General features: G+C 43.1%; 1 pseudogene; it reads left to right on the forward strand.

Moving 5' to 3' along the window:
* Positions 1 to 1,779: 1,779 nt before the first annotated feature.
* Positions 1,780 to 25,749, forward strand: part of LOC149147017 (NAC domain-containing protein 92 pseudogene) — a 62,057-nt pseudogene continuing 38,087 nt past the window's right edge.

Raw genomic sequence — 25,749 nt, forward strand, 5'->3', positions numbered from 1 at the left:
TGGTAGATCTGGAAGCGGAGGAGGGTGCAGAAGATATTGACATTGAGGGGGTGGACCCTATTTCTAAGCTACTGGAGTATATCCCTCTGTGCAAGGGCAAGGTGAAGGTCCCGAAGGACCCAAATGCTGGAAAATTCTCCCTCAACACACCTCTGTTGCCAGAGAATATCACCTTTGAAGGTCCACACTTGGTGTGGGTCCCGCACTTGAAGCTCGAAGACTGGGATTTGGCGGACCATGAGTGGTTCCCCCACCTTGCTACCGACACCTTCATGTAGAGGGTTTTCTACAAGGAGTCTGGTGTCACCGCATTGGAGCCAGTGGAATGGATTCGTGAAGTCAACAAGTCAGGGTTGTTGAACCTGTTATGGGTGCCGCACTATCATCAGTCAAATATCAACCTGATTGTCATTAAGCAGCTGCTGTGCCTAGTGCATGATGGGTGCTTGTGGTTAAATGAGCTGATCCCTATCACATATATGTTGATCCATCAGATCACATTATTACCGCACTATGGACTGAATCCGGCCAAGGTGTTTAGAGAAAAACAAGCAAGCATGACCTCACTAAGAAGATGAAGGACACGTTTAAACTTGTCAAAAAGCCACGCAGGTACTCAATTACCAACATTACTAACCCTGTGGTCAAAATTTCCACGCAGATTCTGGCTGGCAAAGTTATGCGAAAGTGCTATGTGAACGAGGTTCCAACACCAGTGGTTTCATTGGCAGCTCAGTGCGTGGAAGGTGTATAGTTTAACTAGGCATGCTACCTATGTAGCAAGTTCCTCACAAGCTACAGAGAGGCACAAAACAATAGTAATACATTTCACTATTTGTGGCTGTTACTCTCAATTGTGTTGGTTGTGTGGGATTTGCTAGAGGATAGCTAGTTTCCTCTTGTGGAGAAGGATTTACTGGAAGCGCAAAGTTTGCATCTCTCTAGGCCACCAAAGACACTGTGCAGGTCACAGAGAGAAAATTATTTTGGGTGCTGATGGAGGCGAGTATTCACATGGCCATCAACTAGAAGCCGCGATTGTCACTTACCGTGTTTGAGCAACTCTCAGGGTACGTAGAGTTCAAAGAAGACTTCCATCATGTTTACATCTAGGCACGCAAGGACCCCGAGGAGAAATGGTTCAACTTACCCTACCTAGCTACGCATGACACTATTGCAGAGGTCATCAAGCATTGGCCAACAAACTGGCATTCTATATCCAATGTGGTTGCTGGGACTAGCAAGTCCACGGAGAAACAGAAAAAGGAAGCGACCAGGAAGAATGTTTAGCTATTGGCTGAAAGGAGGAAGAAATAGGTCGAGGAGAAGGTCCAGGTAGAAGTAGAGCTCGCCGCAAAGGAACATGCAGAATAGGAAGGGCATGGCTCCAAAAGAAGTCAGAAGTCTCCTTGACCCCAAATGGAGGAAGAAGAGCGATCAAGGCAGGGTGGCAGAGATCAGCAAAAGAGCACTCCCTTCCAAGTGAAGCAGTATAGGGAGCAGGAAAAGGAAGGACCACGCAAAAAGACCAAAGCCACTAAGTCGTCGCTAGATCCAATTACCTTGATGTAGGGAGAATTGGATGATATTGGAGATAAGGTGATGGATACAACAACAGAACTGCTGCAGTAGTTTTAGCAGTAGCAAAAGTAGGCAATGGTCACCATACAGATGGGTTTGCGCGAGCTTCAGATCCAAACAACTAGCCTCTATGCAGGTGCAGGATAGAGAAACGTTGCATCAACCAATTTGGCACTAGGGACCACTCAAGTAGCGGAGATGGTTCGGTCAATGGATCTCTGGGTAGTCACGCTGCCTGATGGAGCTTTGACTGTGGAGGCGGTCACTAACAATGATATTGTCAGCACTTTGAAGAATGTGGGCCTCAACTTGGTTGCGCTCCCCAATGAGTTCCTTCACACACTACAAGCAGGTGTGATCGTAGAGATTAAGGCCCGGGAGCAGCGCGTGCTGAGCATGATCAACGAGTATAAGGTTAACAACAAACAGATGTTCGTGGAGAAAAAAACAACACTGGAAGCATGGAAAGAAGTTCACGTGGAAAAATAACAAACTGCAGCCGTGGTGGCCGAGGCATGCAGAACAGTCCCTGAACTGCATATCCTGGAGGAAGCGCCAGTGGACACAAAGATCATAAAGTTGGCTACAGGTGTGTGTGACACGAAGATGGAAGTGGCCAAGGTTAAGTTCGAACTGAAGCTGAAGATTACAGAGTTAGAGTTGAAGTCACAACCTTAAACTTCACTGGAGGTCAAAGAACAACGTGAAGTAGCTATAAAGGATGGAGTTGCAGCAGTGGATGTCACGGTGGGGGATTGCACTATGCTTTTCGAGAAATCCATGGAGGTATTCACGTCTCTACAGGAAGACCCTAACCTGTAGAGGTTAAACACATAAGCATGTGAATTGTAGCAACAATATGATGAAGAAAGAGTGACGACACGCACCGTCGCTATATCACAACGATTGGCCAAGTTGCATGAGGCAAAACAGTTGCTCGAACATGTGGAGGCAGCACAAAGGAAAGAGGTGGTCCTCAAGGCCAGATTGGGGCCTTGGCTAGATGAGGCCTATTTTTTCTTTGCCACCATTGAGGACAAGTTGGCAAGCCTACAAAGAACACAATAGAAGATAAAGGAAGACAGCGCAAGACCAGAAACAGAGCAACTGGTGGACCAGATCAAATCAAGCAGCCACACAGAGCGCGTCTGAGGTAGTAGTGGCACAAGTAGATCTGGGAGGTCTCCGCAGTAAGATCTCCATGCCACAAGAGTGATGTGGGGGTGAGTAACGATATTTTTTTTGGGGGCCTATTGGGATAGGGTCCCCTAGGGTCAATTTTCAGGAAAAAACCAAGTTTTTGGGCAAAAAGCACAAGTTTTATTGTAAAAAGTGTAAAGTCTCTTCAAGTTGTGGTCACGGAGCGCGTAGATAATAAAGTGTCATAAAGGGTTTTACCCTTGTTTTATGTAAGTTGTGTCGGCTTGTATAGACCTACCCATGGTCCGTGGACCATGGGATTGTATAAAAAGGAGAGTCTTAGAGAGTCCAATAAAAGTAGATATCAATGAAGACGATTGTAATGGGTCAGTAAGAGTAAGCGCGAAGAAGTCTTATAGTAGAAGAAAGACCCTCCAATTGTGTGTGCAGAGGCCTAGAGTAGAGTTCGTAGCTGAGTGCGCGGACCCCTGCAACTGAGTGCGCAAGGAAGTCTTGAGTCTATAAGAAGAAATGAAGTATTAATAAAGATATTATTCCAAAAATTCATATGTTTATCTATTACCTTCTGTTATGAATGAATGTGCTATTATGTTATGATGAATGATGGGTTTGTGAGTTAATATTGTATTGATGCACGTACATGATTTATATTGTCATATGAATGAAAGTAATAATAACTGTTTACATGAAGAATATCTTGTTGCATGTTAAAGTTATTGAAAAATTAAGTTGATCTGGGTAAATACGAGATTAAGGGCAATCACAGAGGCACTCAAGTGGTTGATTCACCTGTTTAGGGTTTGCGAAATGAAGTCATGAACATTCACAGAGGTATAGAACCTGATTAGGGGAAGTTATATTGATAAGCCCTCAGGGCTTATCGATTTACACGAAGGCATATTTTATGGCATAAAACGACATTACACTAATCTTTGGGTGCGAAAACTTGGTTCCAACATCCCCCCCATATTGCTTCAGGTGAGACTTTAGTCCGTGCACCACGGATGATGCCAAAATGGCTAGTAGTGTAGGGATTTGTTTAGCAAACTTAACTCTGAACTTGGGTCTGGACCCACTGAGCCAACAATTTCCTTCTTTAGTTCAACTCAGGCATATGCTATAACCAAATATCCTCCTTGCTTGGCCATTTGTAGCTCCTTAGCCATTTGCTCATTCTCAGCTATCAGAAAGCGAAGAATTGAGCTAGTGGCTTTGGCATATGCTTTGGTAGCATCGACCAAGGTTGTTGGATGTTTCCGCACGTTAAACGCGATCACTCATTCTTCAACTTGTGTAGGATATGTATGATCATCTGGAGTCAACACTCTATGAGAATGCACAACTCTATGTTGAGACTTGTTGAATGAGATGTTGTGCATCTCTCCTTTCGGCTAACCTCCAAGGATCTTAGTGTCTCCTTGGTTGCTTGGGATTTGCTCCTCTTTTGTATGCGGTGAAGCTGGTAAGTTGACCTCTTGGTGATGAGGCATGGGGTCAATGTCTTGTTCTAATTCATGTTGCTTGATATCTGTATCCAATTGTTCAAGTGCTTGCTCTATCTCACGAGTGAAGTCCTGCTCCTGCGACGGTTCACCCTGTTTGCCTAATGCTATCTATTCTGGTGAGCCCACTACCTGTATGGGCGTTGTTTCATATGTTTGCATATGTTGCACCCCCTGTTGTGCCTGTTGTTGTTGCACTTCCCTCTCCTATCTGTGCAACTCTTATTCCTTCTGGAGTTGCTCCTTCAACTCATGCAACTCGTTCTTTGTTTCTTCCATTCTTCATTTCTCCCTCTACCTTTGCATGATTCGCTTGTCGCGTTATTGCCTCTTTGCATCTATAGCCATAGCTTCTTTCTCCACAAGTGGATCTGCTCAGAACTTGCAACTTTTCTCTTCCTCCATGCGATCGACAATATTCCTATTCCCCTTGTCGCGCATTAGTATGCTTACCTTTGTTGTTGTTGCTTTTGGTGCTCTCCAGGATGCTGCTTCATGTTGCTTTGCTAACCACTCCACAACGAAGCTGACCTGTTCATTGGGTCTGGAGAGATTGTAAAAATATCTCCATGGGTCCTCCTCTGTGCAATGAAATTCCATATGGATCCAGTTGAACTATAATCTCGTGCAGTGATCTTTCACAAGGCAATTTGGGTCATATGGATTGTAACTTCAAAGGTTGAATGGATACTTTTTCATCTGTTCTGCTTCGACATCCACATGCTTGAAACTTTGTATCTTGTATAACCCGATGCACAATGGAAGAATGGGCCAAGGTGCATTCTTCTTCTGGTGCATACTAGCTATCAATGCTACCGAGGTGCTATGCTACTTCCTGCATGGCAAGTAAGTCCAAGGAAAACTTCGATAGATCATGCAGAGGCTTCTTCGCGTTGTAGATCCATATGAAGGTGCCGGACGGTGAGGCATACCAATCAACTATGTCTATCAGTGCCTCCATTGTTGCCTTCGACATGCATGGTGGATCCTGTTCGAATATCATCTTGTAAAATGAGGTGACAAAATGATCAGATAGCCATGTGATAACTCCTCTGAAGCTACATTCAAGCAACACCTTACAATAAGTGTTCAAAACAACCTCTGCTAGTGACCATGCCCACTTCAAGCCTGGGAACTCCTGTTGGGCACAGATTACATTCAAGATGTAGGCGGACATGTAGACCTCTACTTGCATACCTTCGGGTGACTATTGAGTCCTCATTACCTAATCCTTCAACTGATCAACCAACATGCCAGACCAGTTACATGGTTTTCCTTCTCTCGCCTGTTGGTCCAATGCAATCACCCAACTATGTGGGAAGGTTTCCGTGCTTTCTTAGCCATACAGTCGACATGAAAATATGACCAAGTATTGATATGCATTCCGTAATATCTTCATCTTGTAGATCTCATTGGGTGTCATCCTGAATCTAGCCAGCTCCTTTACCCAATTCTTCAGAATGTCTTTGGAGTTGGCATTGTTGCTGGGTAAGCTGAAGGAAGTCTCCATGATAGTCATGGGCTCCAACATCTGATACATCTCATCATAATCCTCTGCCTGAAGGTTTCCATCTTCATCTCGCTTACACTACTCGAGGTCATCATCTCGGGATCAGTGTGCGATATGATCCAGTGTATCATGTCCGCGCATGGGAACACGGGGTATCTGCATGCAATTGGTACAAGCCAGACTTGTGAATGTTCACATATACCTGGTGGTCTTCGAGGTCTTCCCCAAATGTTCCTGTAAATGCATCATTGATCTCTTCCCATTTCAAATTGATGTCCTTGTCAAGAATCAACGTGGTATCTTCATAGATCGGTAGACTTGTGGACACTCGCTCAACCGCTGCTCCCATTGCACTTCCATCAGTGTCCTTTGATCCTACTCTCTTGGAGGCCATTGATCCTGAATTGTTAAGAGGCGAATGAACCCCTGCTAGATCTAGAGATAAAGCGACATGGATGGCAAAAATTTGTCAGCGAAAACCAAAGCAAATTGGAGGAACGACATAACACATACCTCGGGATTGATAGTCAAATATTGCGCAATTTTATCTGTGAGGCTAGGTGACTGGATGCTAGAATTTCACAAAAGGAAATCTGGGTTGTCTGGGAGGCATGACTGGCTATTGGAATTGCACAATGCACAATCCAGGCTGACTGCTAACTACTAGAATTGTGCAATGCGCAATCCAGGCTAACTGCTAATTGTTGGGATTGCATAATGCACAATCCAGGATGATTGCACACTACTGGAATTGCGTAATGCTCAATTTCAACTGGCAATGGTTGCAGGCTAAGTGACTGCATTGCACAATTTTCTGGGCCATTAGTCATTGCCCCTCAGGATTGCCCAAAGCAGGCCCGGGAAACAGCTACTGGGAAGAAATGCACATTTCCCGAGGGGAAGATAGAGCCTTCCCTCTCAGGATTGCGTAATGCTATCTTGGTGAGGTAGAGTCCGGGCCAAGGTTGCCCAAACTTGCCGATAAGCAACTGAAAGAAAATGTGAAAGTGAATGCATGGAGATACTGAGTGCAAGCAGAAGCAAAAGATCATGCATACAAACAGTGAATGAAAGATTCAGAAAACGGAACAACATGCATGTGGGTGAAGCGAGTCGCTGAATTGGCGACCGTTCGTGCAAAACAGTTTCATGCATGCGAAAACAATGAGATATTAACTAAAACTGAAATAGTGCTAGTACAAGCTAATATTCATGTAAACGACAGCAAGCGTTCAAAGAAATCAAGAAAGCAACACTCACAAAAGCAAAAACACAAAAAGCGACAGAAACGCTGCAAAAGACAAGTTGAGACCACTTACCCATGAATAGCATAGTTGGATGTGTCGAAGAGTCCTGGATGTGCTTTGGGATTTCAAAGCTCCAAGATCGATGTGAAGAAATGAAATCTGAAGCGTCGATTAAATAAGTTTGAAGCTTATGATGTGCAAGCCACAAATCTAGGAAAAAGTGACACTTGGAGGAAAGATTCCAAAACAATCTTTGCATGTAACCTCTAGCTACTAAAAATAGCTCCCTAAAATCTAGGGATGCTTTTTGCATGTTTCTTTTTCTATTCCAAGAAAAAGAAGCCCATGCATGCAAGTCGAATGTCCTTAGTCCTGGGTGGAACTGGTCAAACCAATTGCACATGCAAGAGCTTGCTCAACTGCTGGGAGAAAATGCCCATTTCTAGAAAGGAGATGGGCTAACTGCCCACGAGATTTGCACAATTTCTGGGCAGAGCAGCTGACTGTTTCCTATGGTTTCGTAACTCCTGGGTTGAGCAACCCTGCTAGGAGGAAGTGCGCAATTTTTTGGATGAAGCCTGATAGGTAGTTTTGCGCAATTCTGGAGCCTAGCAGGCTGCCAGACAAAATTGCACAATTTCTAGAGGGAAGGCTGGCTTCCCTCCAGAATTGTGCAAATTTTTGAGGGAGTTTCTTAGCCTGCAACTAGACCACGTTTGGGAGAAAATCCTTTGAGGGGAGTGCAACAAGATCTGATGAACAAACTGTCTATTTGTAAGAAAATCACTGAAGTTTGTGTACTTGATGAAGCAAGACATGCTGCTGTGAAAGGTAGGTAGGGAGGCTCCAAAATGAAGCTAAGGAAAATTTTTGGAGGGTGGTTGTAGCCGCTACAACACTTGGGGACACACTGGTAGAACTTGAGTTCTCTGAATGGACCTTGTTCGTGAAAAGCAAGTCTAACACCTTTGAAAGTATTGTTCAGTTCTCAGCTCGTCTTGGCTTTCACACTAGCTTGATTGTAAGATGTATCATTTGCCAAGATCTTGGTCGATTGACACACATTCCAAGCCAAGGCAACAAAGTGGCTTCGATTGGGGTTGAGGGGTATATTGATGCAAAAGCAGTATAGTCGTCATAGTATTAGTTCCATCTTTGGTGTTGCTTAGCTACCCGCATGCCTGGACAGTACCCTAGCAAAGTCACATAGGAACACAAGCATGACTCTGCTGCCAGTGAGCCTGGTCACTACCCAGGTGGAGTTACTTGCATCACCTCTCTACACAGGAAGCTTTTCTCTTCTTTTTCCTGATTCATTTTTCTTTTTTGAAAATTTTCACTTTTCATTTTTTTTTATTTTTTTTTATAACTGTGCATAGCACTTATTAATTTCAGAGGCAAAGGAGGGATCCCAACTTATTGAGAGCAGAAGAGGTTGTTCCTTCAGAAAAGTAGTTTATTATATACATCTGACATGCTTGTTAAGGTTTTCCCCCTCAAATTACTCTACTTGATTGAGCTAACAAGGGTTAACCCAAAAAAAACACAACCGACTAGAGTAGGTGACACTAGTTAGCATGCACCAAGGTTCAATTCAAACCGTATGTATTTTCCTTCAACGTATCATGGACTAAAGGTAACAAGTTCTTCATACAAAGGCAAGATGACAGATAACCAAGTAGTGATAGTTGTACAAGGCCTCTTGTACTTTACCCATCTTGTTTCAAGAATCATACATGGTTTCATGTAAAACTAACCTACAAAAAAAACAAGAAAACAAACAAACAACAAGAAAATCAGAAGCAAAAGCAAAAGAGAAAGAAAAGCGAGTAAGAAAATAGGCAAGCAGAAAAACAAACAAACAAAGCAAGTAAGCAAACAAGCATGCAAGCAAACATACTGAAAGAAAACACTGCTCCCACTCCTAAGCTAATAGTGCATGGGCCTAATCACGTGAAGTGATATTTCCAATGTAGCCACCGGCACATTGGTTGACCCATGTTGGTGAAGGCTTGGTCCGCAAGAAAACCAGTTGTGTGAACCAGCAAGAAAGAAAGATATAACAATGAAGACAAACACACTTCATGTTTCAAAGTGCCCATAGGACATAAGTGAGTGTATGTTCATGACAAGCAGTCTGTGGACATATCACAATGTTGTGCGACACTGCATGCATTTGTGAAGCATACACACATTCTTGACTATGACATGCAATCAAGTGAAAGAAACAAAGACAACTTGCATCATGCACGTGTGCTTTCAATGTAATATTCCTCCAATGCATGAGCAATAGGATTGTTTAGTTTTAGTGAAGGAAGCATGATTTTTGTGTGAGATTGATCTTCAATGCATACAAATGAGTGATGAGGAGCCTTGGGTGATTGAACAATTTCCTGATCGGAAGTGAAACCAACCTCCAGAGAGAGAGGGCCTGACATAACCATTAGCTCGGGATGAAGTACCTCAACAGTCTGGGGTGTTTCAACTTCATCATCAAATAGATCATCATAAATCAGTGACTTCAAAAATCAATTGCAATATAATCATGATCATGATCGAATATGGGAGTAAATGTATCATGACAACCACGATAAGAAAAATCAATGATTTCATCGGCATCCTCATGATCTTTTGAATCAAATAGAGGGGTAGATGAAAATAGGACAAATTCATCCTCTGTGTTTCTAGAAAAGGAAAATGAAATATCAAGTGAAGTTTCAATGAATAACTTATCCTCTTTGTTGTCAGATGATCGATTGACATTCGGTGTGCCCTAAGAGTGATCAACAATGGGTGCATCTGTAGATGAAGATACACATGTGAAATCATGGATGGCAGGTTCACCAAATATGTCAAGAAAGAATGGAGGGGGCTTGGATGGAAGGGAGTCATCCTTTGGCGAGTGTTGATGCTCATGCTCCCACTCATACTCTTCATGAATGACAACACATGTTGGTTGTGCAACACCAACTCCGTAAGTGGCTTGATCCTCGTTTACAACAAGTGTAGAATCCAGAATGGAATAACACAAGACGGTATCATCTAGAGGATTAGCTGAGTATGAAGACGAAGGTTGTGGAACAAAATGCATATGACAACTCGATGGACTCATAACCAAATCTGCGTGAAAATTAAGTGAAGTGATGTTGGGAGGATGTGACAGCTAAACTGGTGTGTGAACATGATCTCCCACATCACTCTGCAGTGGTGGAGCTGTTTGATGAGGGGACAACGGACAATCACTTATGACAATGACCGTCTCCATATGAGATTGTGCAGCTCCATCACTAAAGAATATTGAGCGAGGCTTGATTTCAAACTTCTTCTTGGGATGAGCAGATTTCTTAACACAGTACTTGAATTGGTCCCAAAGATAGAAAAATTTCATCTGGCTCTTCGGAGCTTGAAACTGCAAATCACAGAAGCGCTACCAAAAGTCCATAGAAGATATGCGGAGCTTTCCATTGTTGTAACAGTTTTTGGTCAAGATGTTCTGGATCAAAATGGTAGAAAGTATCTTCAATGAGATCACACAAGTGCTTAAGTGAGTGCATGCTACCAGCCGGTAGGCTGGACAACCACCAATGTGGAGATTCATGATGTGTGTATGTAAGCAACAAATTGGCATGTTCATTAGAACATTCCATCTGGCATGTAAGAACTCAGGCCAGGCGACTTCACCTTCACCATCATATGTGTAAGTGGACAAATGATTAAAAAAATCCCTTGTGATGTTAACATCTTCGGGATTCGAAAAAACATCACAGAGGGAGAAGAGTTCAAGACTCCATGACAGAATGTAAAGAATGAAAATAGGATGAGAGGACATAACTTTCCATCTAGCCCTCCTTCTAGCACCAGAAATGTTGACGGTTTCAGACTCGCCAACATGTCAGGGGATCTCCCCGGTAAGAAGTCCCAATTAGACCTTAGACCATTTGGTGTAGGAGTCTGAGCAGTGGGTCGTATGGTAATGCCTTGACCATGATTTTACATAGAGGCAAGTGAGATAACTCTATTGGTAGCAAGGGTGTGACATATGCAGCAAGCAAAGGAAGGTGCATGAGAGGTTCTAACACACGGGAGTCGAGATGAGTGCCCCTTGGAAACCTATGATAGCACGAAGTTAATAAGGGAACACACGAGCAAATATGCATCACAACATGGAGGACAAGTTAGCTAGCAATCCAAAGTGATCGTTAAACCAACAACACATTTCATAAATATTTGTACATACATTCACATAAATAGCTATACGTGCATGTGTAAGCAAACAAATACATATTTCATTTAGAGTAAACAGATAGCTGAAATATAATACAACATATGCATGAAACGTGCTAGCTCTTTTTATATTTAAAAATGTAAGTTGTAGTCATACAATACATCCATGTCCAACCACTAGTTCTGATAGTAGAATGTTACAACCACAACTGCCTGCTCGTCCAAAGAGATGTACTAGCTCTGCATAGTGGAGAAGCCAAGGCTCATTACAATACTATCAAAGCTCTCTCTAAGATAGTCCTATCGGAAGCTTGGCTGACCAAAAGCCTTTACAATGAGTTATGAGGGACTATTTATAGCAAAGGGTGGGGTGACCCTTGACATTCCCCTTTGTGATAGTTCATCTACCCTCATGACTCTTTATCTACTCTATTAATGTTACATCCAACTATGACACTTGAACTTACACTTGACAAGATGTTACATTACAATGCACATGTACCCATGTGAGACAAAATGTCTTGAGAAAGCCTTGATAGACATCACTATGACTCGGACAACTGTTGGAAGACCAACAATGAACTAATTCCAAGATAGGTAGTTTGCAATGGTGTCCTTGTGCTCCAAGGTGACATCCTTCTGGAACTTGACTCTTGCCTCCATAACATCCAGGTACACTTCTCAGGATCATCTTTCCAACTCGTCTGAAAGTATGCACATCATTGTCTTCAATGTAGCCAGACCAAAAACATACTTGTGCATGATGTCTGCACTGATGGGAAAGTTTGGGCTGGTGGAAATGCGCATCAACTCATCAAAGTACAAGTCAAGCTCTAGTCGGTTTTGTGCCTTTGTCCTCGCATAGGTGAAAGTCCCAATAGATGGGATCGCCTGTGCATGCACCACAACATCCATACTCTTGAATACATATGCATGGGAAACCTATAGACTAATGATGAGCTGTTGGAGCTCTTCGTAGTTTCAGATTTGACTCCGGATGCGTGCCTTCAGCTTGATCGCTCTGGGCTTCATCATCTTAGGCAAGTGAAGGGGGGATCCCTTGTACCTCATCATCCGTGTTAGCATGTAATCAATAATAGCATGCACGTTCCATGAGATGCGTTCTCTTCTAGCACATTGTTGCTTCCATCCATTGAGATGGACAACTGCCTTATCTATAGTACCAAACTTGGAATAAAACGTCCTCATAACTATTGGGTTGTGTTATATTCTTTCCATGACTAGAAAAGCTTGTTAACCATGGGGTTATAGGGGGTCCAGAGCCCCCCCTTCATTGTGCCTATTGAATAGCGGGGGGTCACAGGGGGTTTGAGGGGGGCGGGTAGCTCCCCTCTACAGGGCCCGGGACAACGCGCCAGGGAAATTTTTTTTGGACCCTATATTAGCTGGGGCGAACCTACCTATGGTTTTGTGCATGGTTTTCACACATGGTTTTGGGCGCGATGGTTTACGGTCCATGGTATTGGATGCTTCGGCATGTATATATATGTATTGTAACATTGAAAGGAACATAATGAAAAATCAAGCTGGTAGTCCCAGTTTTGGGTTCCAGGGGAAAATATCTGTGTATATTTTTGTGTTTTATGCTCTCACTATTGTTTATTTTCTATGTTTTATAATTTGTATGCAGGTAATCTATGTATAGGGTTAAAACTACATTTGGTATCAGAGTTGTTTTGGCTTCAAGGGGACGCCTTTGTTGCTGAGGGGTTTCGCTTGAGCTTGTGGTAAACCTTGTTCAATGGGAGATCTGCAGGATCGATTCTGGTGGTGAAAGAAGATGGCGAGCAATGGAAAGATAGAGATCGAGAATTTAATGGTCAACATTTTGAGTTATGGAAACTCAAGATGGAGGATCTGTTGGTAGATAAAGATTAGTGGATCATGGTAGATCCGGGTACTAAACGAACGAGATTGTTTGATGAAGAATGGAAGAAGTTGGATCAAAAGGAAAAGAGCACAATACGATTGTGTGTCTAAGATTTAGTCTTTCTGAATGTATCAGGGGAAGCTAGGGCTAAGGCTTTGTGGGTCAAGTTAGGGACTTTGTACCAATCTAAGTCTCTAGTGAATAAACGGTTCCTATGGAAAAAGTTGTATAAGTTGAGGATGAAAGATGGAGACTTGGTGATAAAGCATCTGAACGAATTTAATACTGTGGTAAGTTAGTTATTATCTGTTGATACTAAAATTTTATATGAAGATAAGTGCATCAGTTTATTGTGTTCTCTACCAGATTCGTGGGATAGTCTGGTTATTGCAATAGGTAGTAATGCAACTGCATTGTAGTTTGATGAAATAGTCTCATCCTTTCTAACGAAGGAGATGAGACGGGAAAATATGGAGAGCCAGGATGGCGATGCCTTGCCTATACGAGGACGGTCCTAGAACAGAAACAAAAATAACTCATTGAGTGGGAGATCTAAATCTAGAGGGAGATCTAAATATCCAGGAAAACCTGTAAAGGTGTGCTGGAAATACGGAAAGGAAGGGTACTATAAAAGGGACTGTAAATCTAAAACTCCTGACAAAGGAAAGGGATCTGATGATGCTCCTTCTATAGAGGCAAAAACCACCTCAGATAAAGGTGGGGATGTGTACTTGGCTTCTTCAAGTACACATGTAGATCATGAGGCATGGTTGATTAACTCAGGTGCATCCTTTCACTTCACTCCCCATAGAGAGTGGTTCTATGAGTATGAGAAATATGATGGTGGTGATGTATTCTTGGGGGATAACAAGAAGGCTAGAATCGTTGGTCATGGAAAAGTTAAGTTGAAGTTGCAAGGTGGAAGGATTAGAACACTTCCAGGTGTTTTGCATATTCCCGCATTAGCTAGAAATTTTATTTCTGTAAGCAAGCTGGATGATGCAGGTGTAAAAACAGTGTTCGAGAAAGATAGATGCAAGATGGTTCGGGGAGCACTAGTATTGATGCAGGGAGTTCAGATTGTACCTCTGTACAAGCTGTAAGGTAGCACTTTTATTGATGGGTGCAATAGTTATGTAGTTCCTGAAAGTGGAGCAGAAAATCTAGTGATCTCTGGAGAAAAGACCATGCTATGGCATCAAAGGCTTGGACATATTGGAGAGAAGGGCCTTCGAATACTTCATGGTAAAGGTATGGTATAAGGCATGACTAATAACTCTCAGGATTTTGATTTCTGTGAAAATTGTGTATATGGGAAGCATAATCGGGTGAGCTTCCCCTCTGGTGGTAAGAGAGCGAAACAGATATTAGGGTTTGTGCACAGTGATGTGTTTGGACCTCTGAAAGTTCCATCAATGGGTAACTCTATGTACTATGTATCATTTATAAATGACTTCTCAAGGAACACATGGATATATTTCCTCAAGAAGAAATCTGAACTCTTTGACAGGTTTAAAGAATTTAATGCTCTGGTGGAAAACTAGAGAGAGAAGAAGATAAAGGTGTTGAGGACATATAACGGTTGAGAGTTTTGCAGTAAGGAATTTGAAGAATTCTGTAAGAAGTGTGGTATAGCACGATAGAAGTCTACTCCATACACACCTGAGGAAAATGGATTTGCAGAACGAATGAACAAGGCATTGCTGGAAAGGGAAAGAAGCATGCTCAGTGGTGCCAGGTTAGGACAGGAATTCTGGGCAGAGGCAGTGGAGATAGCATGTTACCTGGTCAACAGATCACCTTCATCAACGTTGGAGGATAAGACTCCACAAGAGGTATGGATTGCTAATAAACCCTCTCTTTCACATCTGAGGGTATTTTGATGTGATGCATATGTACATGTTCCAAAAGAGAAAAGAACAAAGTTGGATAGTAAATCTAAAAAGTGCATCTTTATTGGGTATAAGGATGGTTTAAAGGGTTATAAGATTTGGAATCTAGTAATAAGGAAGGTTTCGTACAACCAAGATATGGTGTTTAGAGAGGTGAAAAATGTTATTAAACATGAAGTCCCATCAAAGGAATATGAGAGGATAGAGTTTGAGCTAAAGGAGGAAGAATTAGACTCTACAGCAGAAGAGGAATCAGAAGATAAAGAGACACAAACTCCAGTTGTGAGAAGATCGGTTCGAGAAAGAAGGCAACCAGAAAGGTATAGTCCACCTTCTTTCTGTTCAAATTTTTCTTTATCTATTACTGATGATGATTCGATAGTTGTGAAGGAAGCAGCAGATTCAGAGGATGGAAAACTCTGGAAAGAGGCCATGGTTGATGAAATGGCATCTTTGAACAAAAATAAGGCTTGGGATTTGGTGGAGTTGTTGGCTGAAAGGAAACCCATTGGCAGCAAATGGGTGTTCAAGAAGAAGACAAATGCAGAAGGAAAGGTGGAGAAATAAAAAGTTCAGTTGATAACAAAAAGGTTATTCCTAGGTGCTGGGAATTGATTTTGGTGATATTTTTTCTCCTATTGCCAAGGTAGCTTCTATTAGATTACTTTTATTTGTTGTTGTTGCTTTTGATTTTGAGGTAGAACAGATGGATGTGAAGACAAAATTTCTTCATGGGGTCTGGAAGAGGAGATCTACATGAAGCAACCTAAAGGCTTTGCGGTGAAGGGTAAGAAAGAATTGGTATGCAAGTTAAAGAAGCCTCTGTATGGGTTAAAACAGTCACCAAGGATGTGGTATCAGAAATTTGATACATTTATACGGGGACTTGGCTTCACCAGAAGCAAAGCAAATCACTGTGTGTATTTCAAATTAATTGGTGACTGTGTTATTTATCTGGTCTTGTATGTGGATGATATGTTGTTGGTTGGAAATGAGAAATAAATTATCTAGGATTTGAAGACCCAATTGTCATCCAAATTCGACATGAAAGATATTGGTGCCACAAACTATATTTTGGGAATGGAAATTAAAAGAGATCGGGCAAAGAGGAAGCTCTGGTTAAACCATAGGAAGTATGTCAAGACAATACTGCAGAGGTTTAATATGCAAGATAGTAAACCGGTGAAGATTCCTATTCCTGTAGGTGTGAAGTTATATGTTGAACAGTGTCCCAAGACACAAGAAGAGGAAGAGGACATGTCTCGTGTTCCTTATGCAAGTGCAGTCAGTAGCCTGATGTATGCAATGGTTTGTACTAGACCAGACATTACACATGCAGTGGGAGTATTGAGCAGGTTTATGTCAAAACCAGGAAAGAAGCATTAGACAACAGTGAAGAAGGTTTTTAGGTATTTGCGTGGCACTAGTGATTATGTTTTGTGCTACCAAGGAAGAACAGGATTGGATAGAGTTTTGGATATCCATGGATTTGTTGATGCAGACTGGGTTGGAGATCTGGATCAGAGAAGATCTACAAGTGGGTATGTGTTTAACCTATTTGGAGGTGCAGTCAGTTGGATGAGTAAGAAACAATTTGTAGTGGCACTGTCAACTACAAAGGCAGAATACATGGCAACCACTCATGCAAGCAAGGAAACAATTTGGTTGCAGAGATTGTGTTCAAGTATGGGGTTAGTACAGGGAGTTATAAGGATAGACTGTGACAGCCAAAGTGCAATTTTCTTGGCAAAGAACCCTGCTTACCATTCAAAGACAAAGCACATTGATGTTTAGTATCACTTTGTGAGGGATATGATAGAAGACAAAAAGGTGTTGCTGGTAAAGGTGGAAACTTTGAAAAAATGCATTGACAAAATATGTGATCTCTGAGAAGTTCTCTTGGAGTAGAGAAACAATGGGAATTACAAGGTTGGATAAATGACTAAGCTCTCCTGTGGGCCCCTATGGAAAGGAAACAACAAGGGGGAGAATTTTGGGTTGTGTTATATTCTTTCCACGACTGATCTAGGTGGATGTTGGTGGCCACCCACCTATCCCATTTGGACCCCCACAACTATCTCTTTCAGTTTTTCAGTTTCCTTAATTATAGCGGAGTTTACTATTTTTAGCATTTTTTCGGGTCCTAAACTTCCGGAGCCGTTAAACCTAGGAGAAACATGGCACCATTTGATGTTTCTCATCCCAAACGGGGCCCATAGTTTGGTGTTTCATCTTCTAGGGTTAGGTTTTGGAATGTTATGGGTTTTCAATTGTTTCTCAATAATAAATAGGCCTTCGAGCCTCATTGTAAACACAGTTCGAAACAGTTCAGAGGCATGTAGCTGACACATCTCTTCTTAGAGACAAGCTACCATCGCCCTAGCTGAGTTATTTCTATTTGTAAGCATATTTCAGTATTCTCCATTAATGAAATGAAGTATTATTTCCGCTGCATCTCTGTTTTTATGGTTATCGCATCTCTGTATTTATGGTTATATCTGTAATCTATTGTGTTCCTGCTTAAATCCAGATCAGTGGTATCAGAGCGGTCTGCTTTTTCTCTGTTTTTCTTTGCATGTCCCCAACGAGGTCAGGATATAAGGAGTTAGGGCTTGAATTGGTCGAACCTTTGTAAGACCGGCCTCAAAAATCTCGACGACCTCCCATAGCGGATGAGAAGAAAGACGAGGAGGCAGGAGATCCTATAAGAATCTTGCTCGAAGAAACCCTTTAGTGGCAAAGGAATGTGATGATGGATAGCTTTGCGCAGATCCTTCAGCAGCTACCCAGAGGCGACGCATCGGCTTCCAACAACTACTCTGGAAATGCCACACCGTTTAAGGTACACGTTAATTTTGAAATCCCCATCTTCGAGGGTCAAATAGACGCAGATGCCGTACATAAATGGTTAAATATGCTAGATGGGTATTTTTCTGTTCATGAATTTTCAAGTTGGGAAAAGATTGTTTTCACTCTTCACAAAGCAGCCCCCCACGTCAAGGACTGGTGGGAAACATACTGCGAGCAGAAGGATGAAAGTGCAGGCTCACTATTTTCAGTCACCCCCACTTGGAATGACTTCTGGGATGCCATCAAGGAGCAGTACTACCCTATCAAAAGATATGAGGACAAATACATCAAATGGACCACACTGCGGCAGGGACGAGATAAAGATGTACCAGAGTTCACGAATATTTTTCATACCCTTCGCACACAGTTGGGTATCAAAGATTCTGAGCTGCATCTGGTACTCAAATACCGCGGCTGCCTACACAGATACATCTAGGAAGAGATGGAGTTCTTGAACATCTCCTCACTTGGCACAGCATACCGATACACTGTCAAAATCGAGCAAAAGTTCAAACAGAAGAAGCGAGACTTTGGATCTGCAAATCCGAAGCCCAAAGGACAAAGCCAAGGCGGGGTGACCCAAGACAACCCCTCTAAGCTGCAAGAAAAGAACAACACCACGAAGCCGAAGAAGGACACAGGAAAGTGGTGTGAGTTCCACAAGAGTCCCACTCATAACACAAGTGAGTGTCGGACCAAGCAGTCGCTGGTGGCCGAGTTGAAGGCTTCTGAATCAGATGCATGTTTTGACTCTGAGCCGGAACCCGACAAGGGGGATGGCAAAGGGAAGCAAATCATTGATGCGGATCCTAGTGCCACAATTGCCACTGCCAAGATCCAGAAGAATGAGCCTGAAGAGCGAGAGGAGGGGGAACGTTTTTTCCACCCACAAATGTGGGTGAAGGGTTTGTTGCTGCAATTCATTGTCGATAGTGGCAGCCAAAAGAACCTCGTTTCAGCAAAGGTCGTGAAGCGGTTGGGCCTACCAACTACGCCACACCCACAACCGTATAGTATCGGGTGGCTTCACGAAGGACGAGATCTCAAAGTTCACCAGCAGTGCCGCCTTCCCTACAGCATCAAGCCCTTCACAGATGAGTTATTGTGTGATGTTACACCTCTGGATGTTTGTGATGTACTATTAGGCCAGCCATACTTGTGGAGGCGACATGCTGTGTATGAGTCAAGGCCTCGTGCTGTCATTATTTCTTTGGATAATTCATTATACAGGATACCAGAGGTAGCTCCACCTACCACCACCTCTTTGATCATTGCTAAGAAAGGCAGCAAGCTCATCTCACAGACTAGGAAATTTATTTTCTGTCTGGTTCGCTCCCAAAGTAAGGGGAAGATCGTTGCTACATACATGACCCCTGCAAAGGGCTCCTCCACGTAGTAGCAGCAACATAGGGAACAGTCATGACAGAACACAGGAACAACTTCTCCTTACCCAGAGGGGTACCACACAAGTTTTAGGTGGGCGAAAAAGTTTGGTTACATCTACAGAGAGAACGCCTTACTAGAACCCATCAGAAACTCAGACCGCTTCGACGTGGTCCTTACACCAGTAACAAGGGTGTGGGCAACAATGCTTTGAAGCAAAACATTCCTCCATTCCTTTGCTTGCACCGATTGTTCAATGTGGACGATTGCTGGCCATGCTTCCCACCATTTCTGGACACATCAGAGATTGCAAAACAGCTCACTGGAGACCCAGCTCAGCAGAAGCTTCCTCATCTCAAGGAGGAACTCAACGCAATGGGGACCATTGCTTCCTAAGGGGGGAGGAATGATCCAAGTGGATGTTGGTGGCCACCCACCTATCCCATTTGGACCCCCACAACTGTCTCTTTTAGTTTTTCAGTTTCCTTAATTATAGCGCAGTTTACTATTTTTAGCCGTTTTTCGGGTCCTAAACTTCCGGAGCCGTTTTGAGGCCCTAAACGACGTTTTTTGGGAAATCTACCTCCGCGATTTTTTAAATAAAAAATCGTCTTTTTTGTCGTAGTCCTCGGAGAGATCTTTCCAATGGGCTATCATGCGCGTCAAATGGAGATCGTATGCCAAAGTTACGACCCCGGGAAGTTGATGTACCAATTTACCCAAACGGGGCCCATAGTTTGGCGTTTCATCTTCTAGGGTTAGGTTTTGGAATGTTAAGGGTTTCCATTGTTTCTCAATAATAAATAGGCCTTCGAGCCTCATTGTAAACATAGTTCGAAACAGTTCAGAGGCATGTAGCTGACACATCTCTTCTCAGAGATAAGCTACCATCACCCTAGCTGGGTTATTTCTATTTGTAAGCATATTTCAGTATTCTCCATTAAGGAAATGAAGTATTATTTCCGCTGCATCTCTGTTTTTATGGTTATCGCATCTCTGTATTTATGGTTATCTCTGTAATCTATTGCGTTCCTGCTTAAATCCGGATCAGTGGTATTAGAGCGGTCTGCTTTTTCTCTGTTTTTCTTTGCATGTCCCCAACGAGGTCGGGTTATTAGGAGTTAGGGCTTGATTTGGTCGAACCTTTGCGAGACCAGCATCGCAAATCTCGACGACCTCCCATGGCGGATGAGAAGAAAGACAAGGGGGCAGGAGATCCTATCAGAATCTTGCTCGAAGAAGCCCTCGAGCGGCAAAGGAACGCGATGATGGATAGCTTTGCGCAGATCCTTCAGTGGCTACCCAGAGGCGACGCATCGGCTTCCAACAGCTACTCTGGAAACGCCACACTGTTTAAGGTACAAGTCAATTTTGAAATCCCCATCTTTGAGGGTCAAATAGACGCAGATGCCGTAGATAAATGGTTAAATCTGCTAGATGGGTATTTTTTTGTTCATGAATTTTCAAGTCGGGAAAAGATTGTTTTCGCTCTTTTCAAAGCAGCCCCCCACGTCAAGGACTGGTGGGAAACATACTGCGAGCAGAAGGATGAAAGTACAAGCTCACTATTTTCAGCCACCCCCACTTGGAATGACTTTCGGGATGCCATCAAGGAGCAGTACTACCCTATCAAAAGCTATGAGGACAAATACATCAAATGGACCACACTGCGGCAGGGATGAGACGAAGATGTACCAGAGTTCAAAAATATTTTTCATACCCTTCGCACACAGTTGGGTATCAAAGATTCTGAGCTACATCTGGTACTCAAATACCACGGCTGCCTACACAGATACGTCCAGGAAGAGATGGAGTTCTTGACCATCTCCTCACTCGGCACAACATACCGATACGCTGTCAAAATTGAGCAAAAGTTCAAACAGAAGAAGCGAGACTTTGGATCTGTAAATCCAAAGCCCAAAGGATAAATCCAAGGCGGGGTGACCCAAGACAACCCCTCTAAGCTGCAAAGAAAAGAACAACACCACGAAGCCGAAGAAGGACACAGGAAAGTGGTGTGAGTTCCACAAGAGTCCCACTCATAACACAAGTGAGTGTCGAACCAAGCAGTCGTTGGTGGCCGAGTTGAAGGCTTCCGAATCAGATGCATGTTCTTACTCTAAGCCGGAACCCGACAAGGGGGATGGCAAAGGGAAGCAAATCATTGATGCGGATCCTAATGCCACTGTTGCCACTGCCAAGATCCAGAAGAATGAGCCCGAAGAGCCAGAGGAGGGGGAACATCTTTTCCACTCACAGATGTGGGTGAAGGGTTCGCCGCTGCAATTCATTGTCGATAGTGGCAGCCAAAAGAACCTCGTTTCAGTAGAGGTCGTGAAGCGGTTGGGCCTACCAACTACGCCACTCCCACAACCGTATAGTATTGGGTGGCTTCACGAAGGACGAGATCTCAAATTTCACCAGCAGTTCCGCCTTCCCTACAGCATCAAGCCCTTCACAGATGAGGTATTGTGTGATGTTACACCTCTGGATGTTTGTGATGTACTATTAGGCCAACCATACTTGTGGAGGCGACATGCTGTGTATGAGTCAAGGCCTCGCGCTATCATTATTTCTTTGGATAATTCATTATACAGGATACCATATGTAGCTCCACCTACCACCACCTCTTTGATCACTGCTAAGAAAGGTAGCAAGCTCATCTCACAGACTAGGAAATTTATTTTCTGTCTGGTTTGCTCCCAAAGTAAGGGGAAGATCGTTGCTACATCCATGACCCCCGCAAAGGGTTCCTCCACGTAGCAGCAGCAACATAGGGATACAGTCATGACAGAACACAGGAACAACTTCTCCTTACCTAGAGGGGTACCACACAAGTTTCAGGTGGGCGAAAAAGTTTGGTTACATCTGCAGAGAGAACGCCTTACTAGAACCCATCAGAAACTCAGACCGCTTCGACGTGGTCCTTACACCAGTAACAAGGCTGTGGGAAATAATGCTTTGAAGCACAAAATTCCTCCATTCCTTCGCTTGCACCAATTGTTCAATTTGGACCATCACCAACCATGCTTCCCACCATTTCTAGACACATCAGAGATTACAGAACAACTCACTGGAGACCCAGCTCAGCAGAAGCTTCCTCATCTCAAGGAGGAACTCAACGCAATGGGGACCAATGCTTCCTAAGGTGGGAGGAATGATCTAGGTGGATGTTGGTGGCCACCCACCTATCCCATTTGGACCCCCACAACTGTCACTTTTAGTTTTTCAGTTTCCTTAATTATAGCGCAGTTTACTATTTTTAGCAGTTTTTCAGGTCCTAAACTTCCGGAGCCGTTTTGAGGCCCTAAACGACGTTTTTACGTTTTTTATGGAAATCTACCTCTGCGATTTTTTAAATAAGAAATCATCTTTTTTGTCGTATTCCTCGGAGAGATCTTTCCAACGGGCTATCATGCGCGTCAAACGAAGATCGTATGCCAAAGTTACGACCCCGGGAAGTTGATGTACCAATTTACCCAAACGGGGCCCATAGTTTGGCGTTTCATCTTCTAGCGTTAGGTTTTGGAATGTTAAGGGTTTTCCATTGTTTCTCAATAATAAATAGGCCTTCAAGCCTCATTGTAAACACAGTTTGAAACAGTTCAGAGGCATGTAGCTGACACATCTCTTCTTAGAGATAAGCTACCATTGCCCTCGCTGGGTTATTTCTATTTGTAAGCATATTTCAGTATTCACCATTAATGAAATGAAGTATTATTTCCACTGCATCTCTATTTTTATGGTTATCACATCTCTGTATTTATGGTTATCTCTGTAATCTATTGCGTTCCTGCTTAAATCCGGATCAACGACTAGCCCACTTAGTTAACCGGGGGGTTAGAGGGGGGGCGGAGCGCCCTCTTCGTTGTGTCGATTGTGCAACTGGGGGGTCATAGGGGGTTTAAGGGGGACGGGTAGCCCCCCTCTACAGGGTCCAGGGCAGTGCCCTAGGGAATTTTTTTTTGGACCCTATATTAGGTGGGGCGAAACTACCTATGGTTTTGTGCATGGTTTTCACACATGGTTTTGGGCATGATGGTTTTCGGTCCATGGCATTGGATGCTTTGGAATGTATATATATGTATTGTAAAATTGAAAGGAACATAATGAAAAATCAAGCTGGTAGTCCTGGTTTTGGGATCCAAGGGAAAATCTCTATGTATATTTGTTTTCTGTGTTATGCTCTCACTATTGTTTATTTTCTATGTTTTAGAATTCGTATGCAGGTAATTTTTATACAGGGTTAAAACCTACAATAACTATGTCAAGGGACAATACTTCATCTAATATTTCCTTCTTCAGTTCAGCTCGGGCGGATGTTGTAACCAACTCTCCTCCTTTCTTGGTCATCTATAGCTCCTTAGCCATTCACTCATTCTCAACTATCAGAAAGAGAACACTTGAGCTAGTGGCTTCGGCATATGCTCTGGTAACATAAGCCAAGGCTACTAGATGTTTATGAATGTTAGACACAATCAATCGTTCTTCAACTTTCGCATGAGAAGTATGATAATTTGGCTTCGACACTCTATGAGACTGCAAAACTCTATGTTGAGACTCGTCGAATGTGATGTTTTGCATCTCTCCTTCTGGCTGACCTCCAAGGATCTCAGTGTCTCCTTGGTTGCTTGGGATTTTCTCCTCTTCTCGATGTGGTGAAGCTGGTAAGTCGACCTCTTGGTGATGAGGCATGAGGTCGATGTATTGTTCTAATTCCTATTTCTCCATATCTGTATCCAACTGCTCAAGTGCTTGCTCTATATCACAAGCAAAGTCCTGCTCCTGTGATGGTTCACCATGTCTGCTTGATGCCAACTATTCTGGTGAGTCCACTACCTATACGGGTGATGTTTCATCCATTTGCACATGTTGTGCCCCCTGTTATACCTGTTGTTGCGGCACTTCCCTCTCCTATTTGCACAACTCTTGTTCCTTTCGGAGTTTCTCCTTCAACTCATGCAACTCCTTCTCTGTTTCTTCCATCCTTCATTTCTCCCTCTGCCTTTGCACAATTCGCTTGTCATGTTGTTACCTCTTTTCCTCTATAGCCATAGTTGCTTTCTCCACAAGTGGATCTGCTTGGAACTTGCAGATTTTTTCTTCCTCCATGTGATTGAAAATCTTCCTCTTTACCTTGTTGTGCACTGGTATGCTTACCTCTGTTGTTGCTACTTCTGGTGTTCTCTGGGATGCTGCATCATGTTGCTTCGCTAACCACTACACAGCGAAGCCGACCTATTCATTGGGTTTGGAGAGACTATAGCAATATCTTCGTAGGTCCTCCTCTACCCAATGAAATGCTTTGTGGATCCAGTTGAACTGTACTCTTGCTCAGTGATCTTTCACAAGGAAATGTGGGTCATACGGATTGTAACTTCTGAGGTCTTCATCTATTCTACTTTGACATCTGCATACTCGAAACTCTATATCTCGTATAACCCGATATACAATGGAAGAGTGGGCCAAGGTGCCTTCTGCTTCCAGTTTAACTTGGTTGTCAATCCTATCAAGATGTGATATGCTACTTCCTGCATGACGAGTATGTCCAAGGAAAACTTCGGTAGAACATGTGGAGGCTTCTCCGTGTTGTACATCTGTATGAAGGTGTCAGACAATGAGGCATACCAATCAGCGATGTCTATCAGTGCCTCCATTGTTGCCTTCGACATGTAGGGTGGATCCTGTTTGAATATCATCTTGTAAACTGGGGTGATAAAATGATTGGACAACCATGTCACATGTGATAACTGCTTTGAAGCTGCACTCAGACAACACCTTACAATAAGTGTTCACAGTAGTCTCCGTCAGTGACCATGCCCACTTCAAGCTCGAGAACTCCTTTTGAGCACAGATTGCATCCAAGATGTAGGCGTACATGTAGATCTCTGCTTGTATACCTTCAGGTGACTGTCAAGCCCTCGTTACCGGTTCCTTCAGTTGATGAGCCAACATGCTGGACCAGTTACATGGTTTTCCTTCTCTGGCCAGTTGGTCTAGCGCGATCACCCAACTCTGTGGGAAGGTTTCCATGCTTTCTTAGCCAGATAGTCGACATGAAAATATTTCCAAGTATTGATACACCTTCCGTAGTATCTTCGTCTTGTAGATCTGGTTGGGTGTCATCCTGAATCTAGTCGGTTCCTTTACCTAGTTCTTCAGAATGTCTCTGAAGTTGGCAATGTTGGTAGGTAAGCTGAAGTGATTCTCCATGATAGTCATGGTGTTATAGATCCGACCCAAAAATATATGAGAATACAAATATAACCAGAAATAATAAGATAGAAATAGATAGAAATGTTTCTTTATTGAGCAAACCCTTAAGGTAAGGCAACACCATACATTCACTCCTTAAGGAAGGAGAACATTCCACAAGCCATAGGCCTGTTCATACAATAATCCTTGACATCTCTCAATGGGGAGTCTCTAGCCTCTATATAGGCCTCATACATACCATACCATGGGTCATTACCATGGTTCCCTTAATACCATCTATCTAATACCATGG

This window comes from Pinus tabuliformis, chromosome 9 (assembly GCF_031772625.1).
Source record: "Pinus tabuliformis cultivar Carrire ecotype Pingquan chromosome 9, CPIR1, whole genome shotgun sequence".
In the NCBI taxonomy this organism is placed as follows: Eukaryota; Viridiplantae; Streptophyta; class Pinopsida; order Pinales; family Pinaceae; genus Pinus; species Pinus tabuliformis.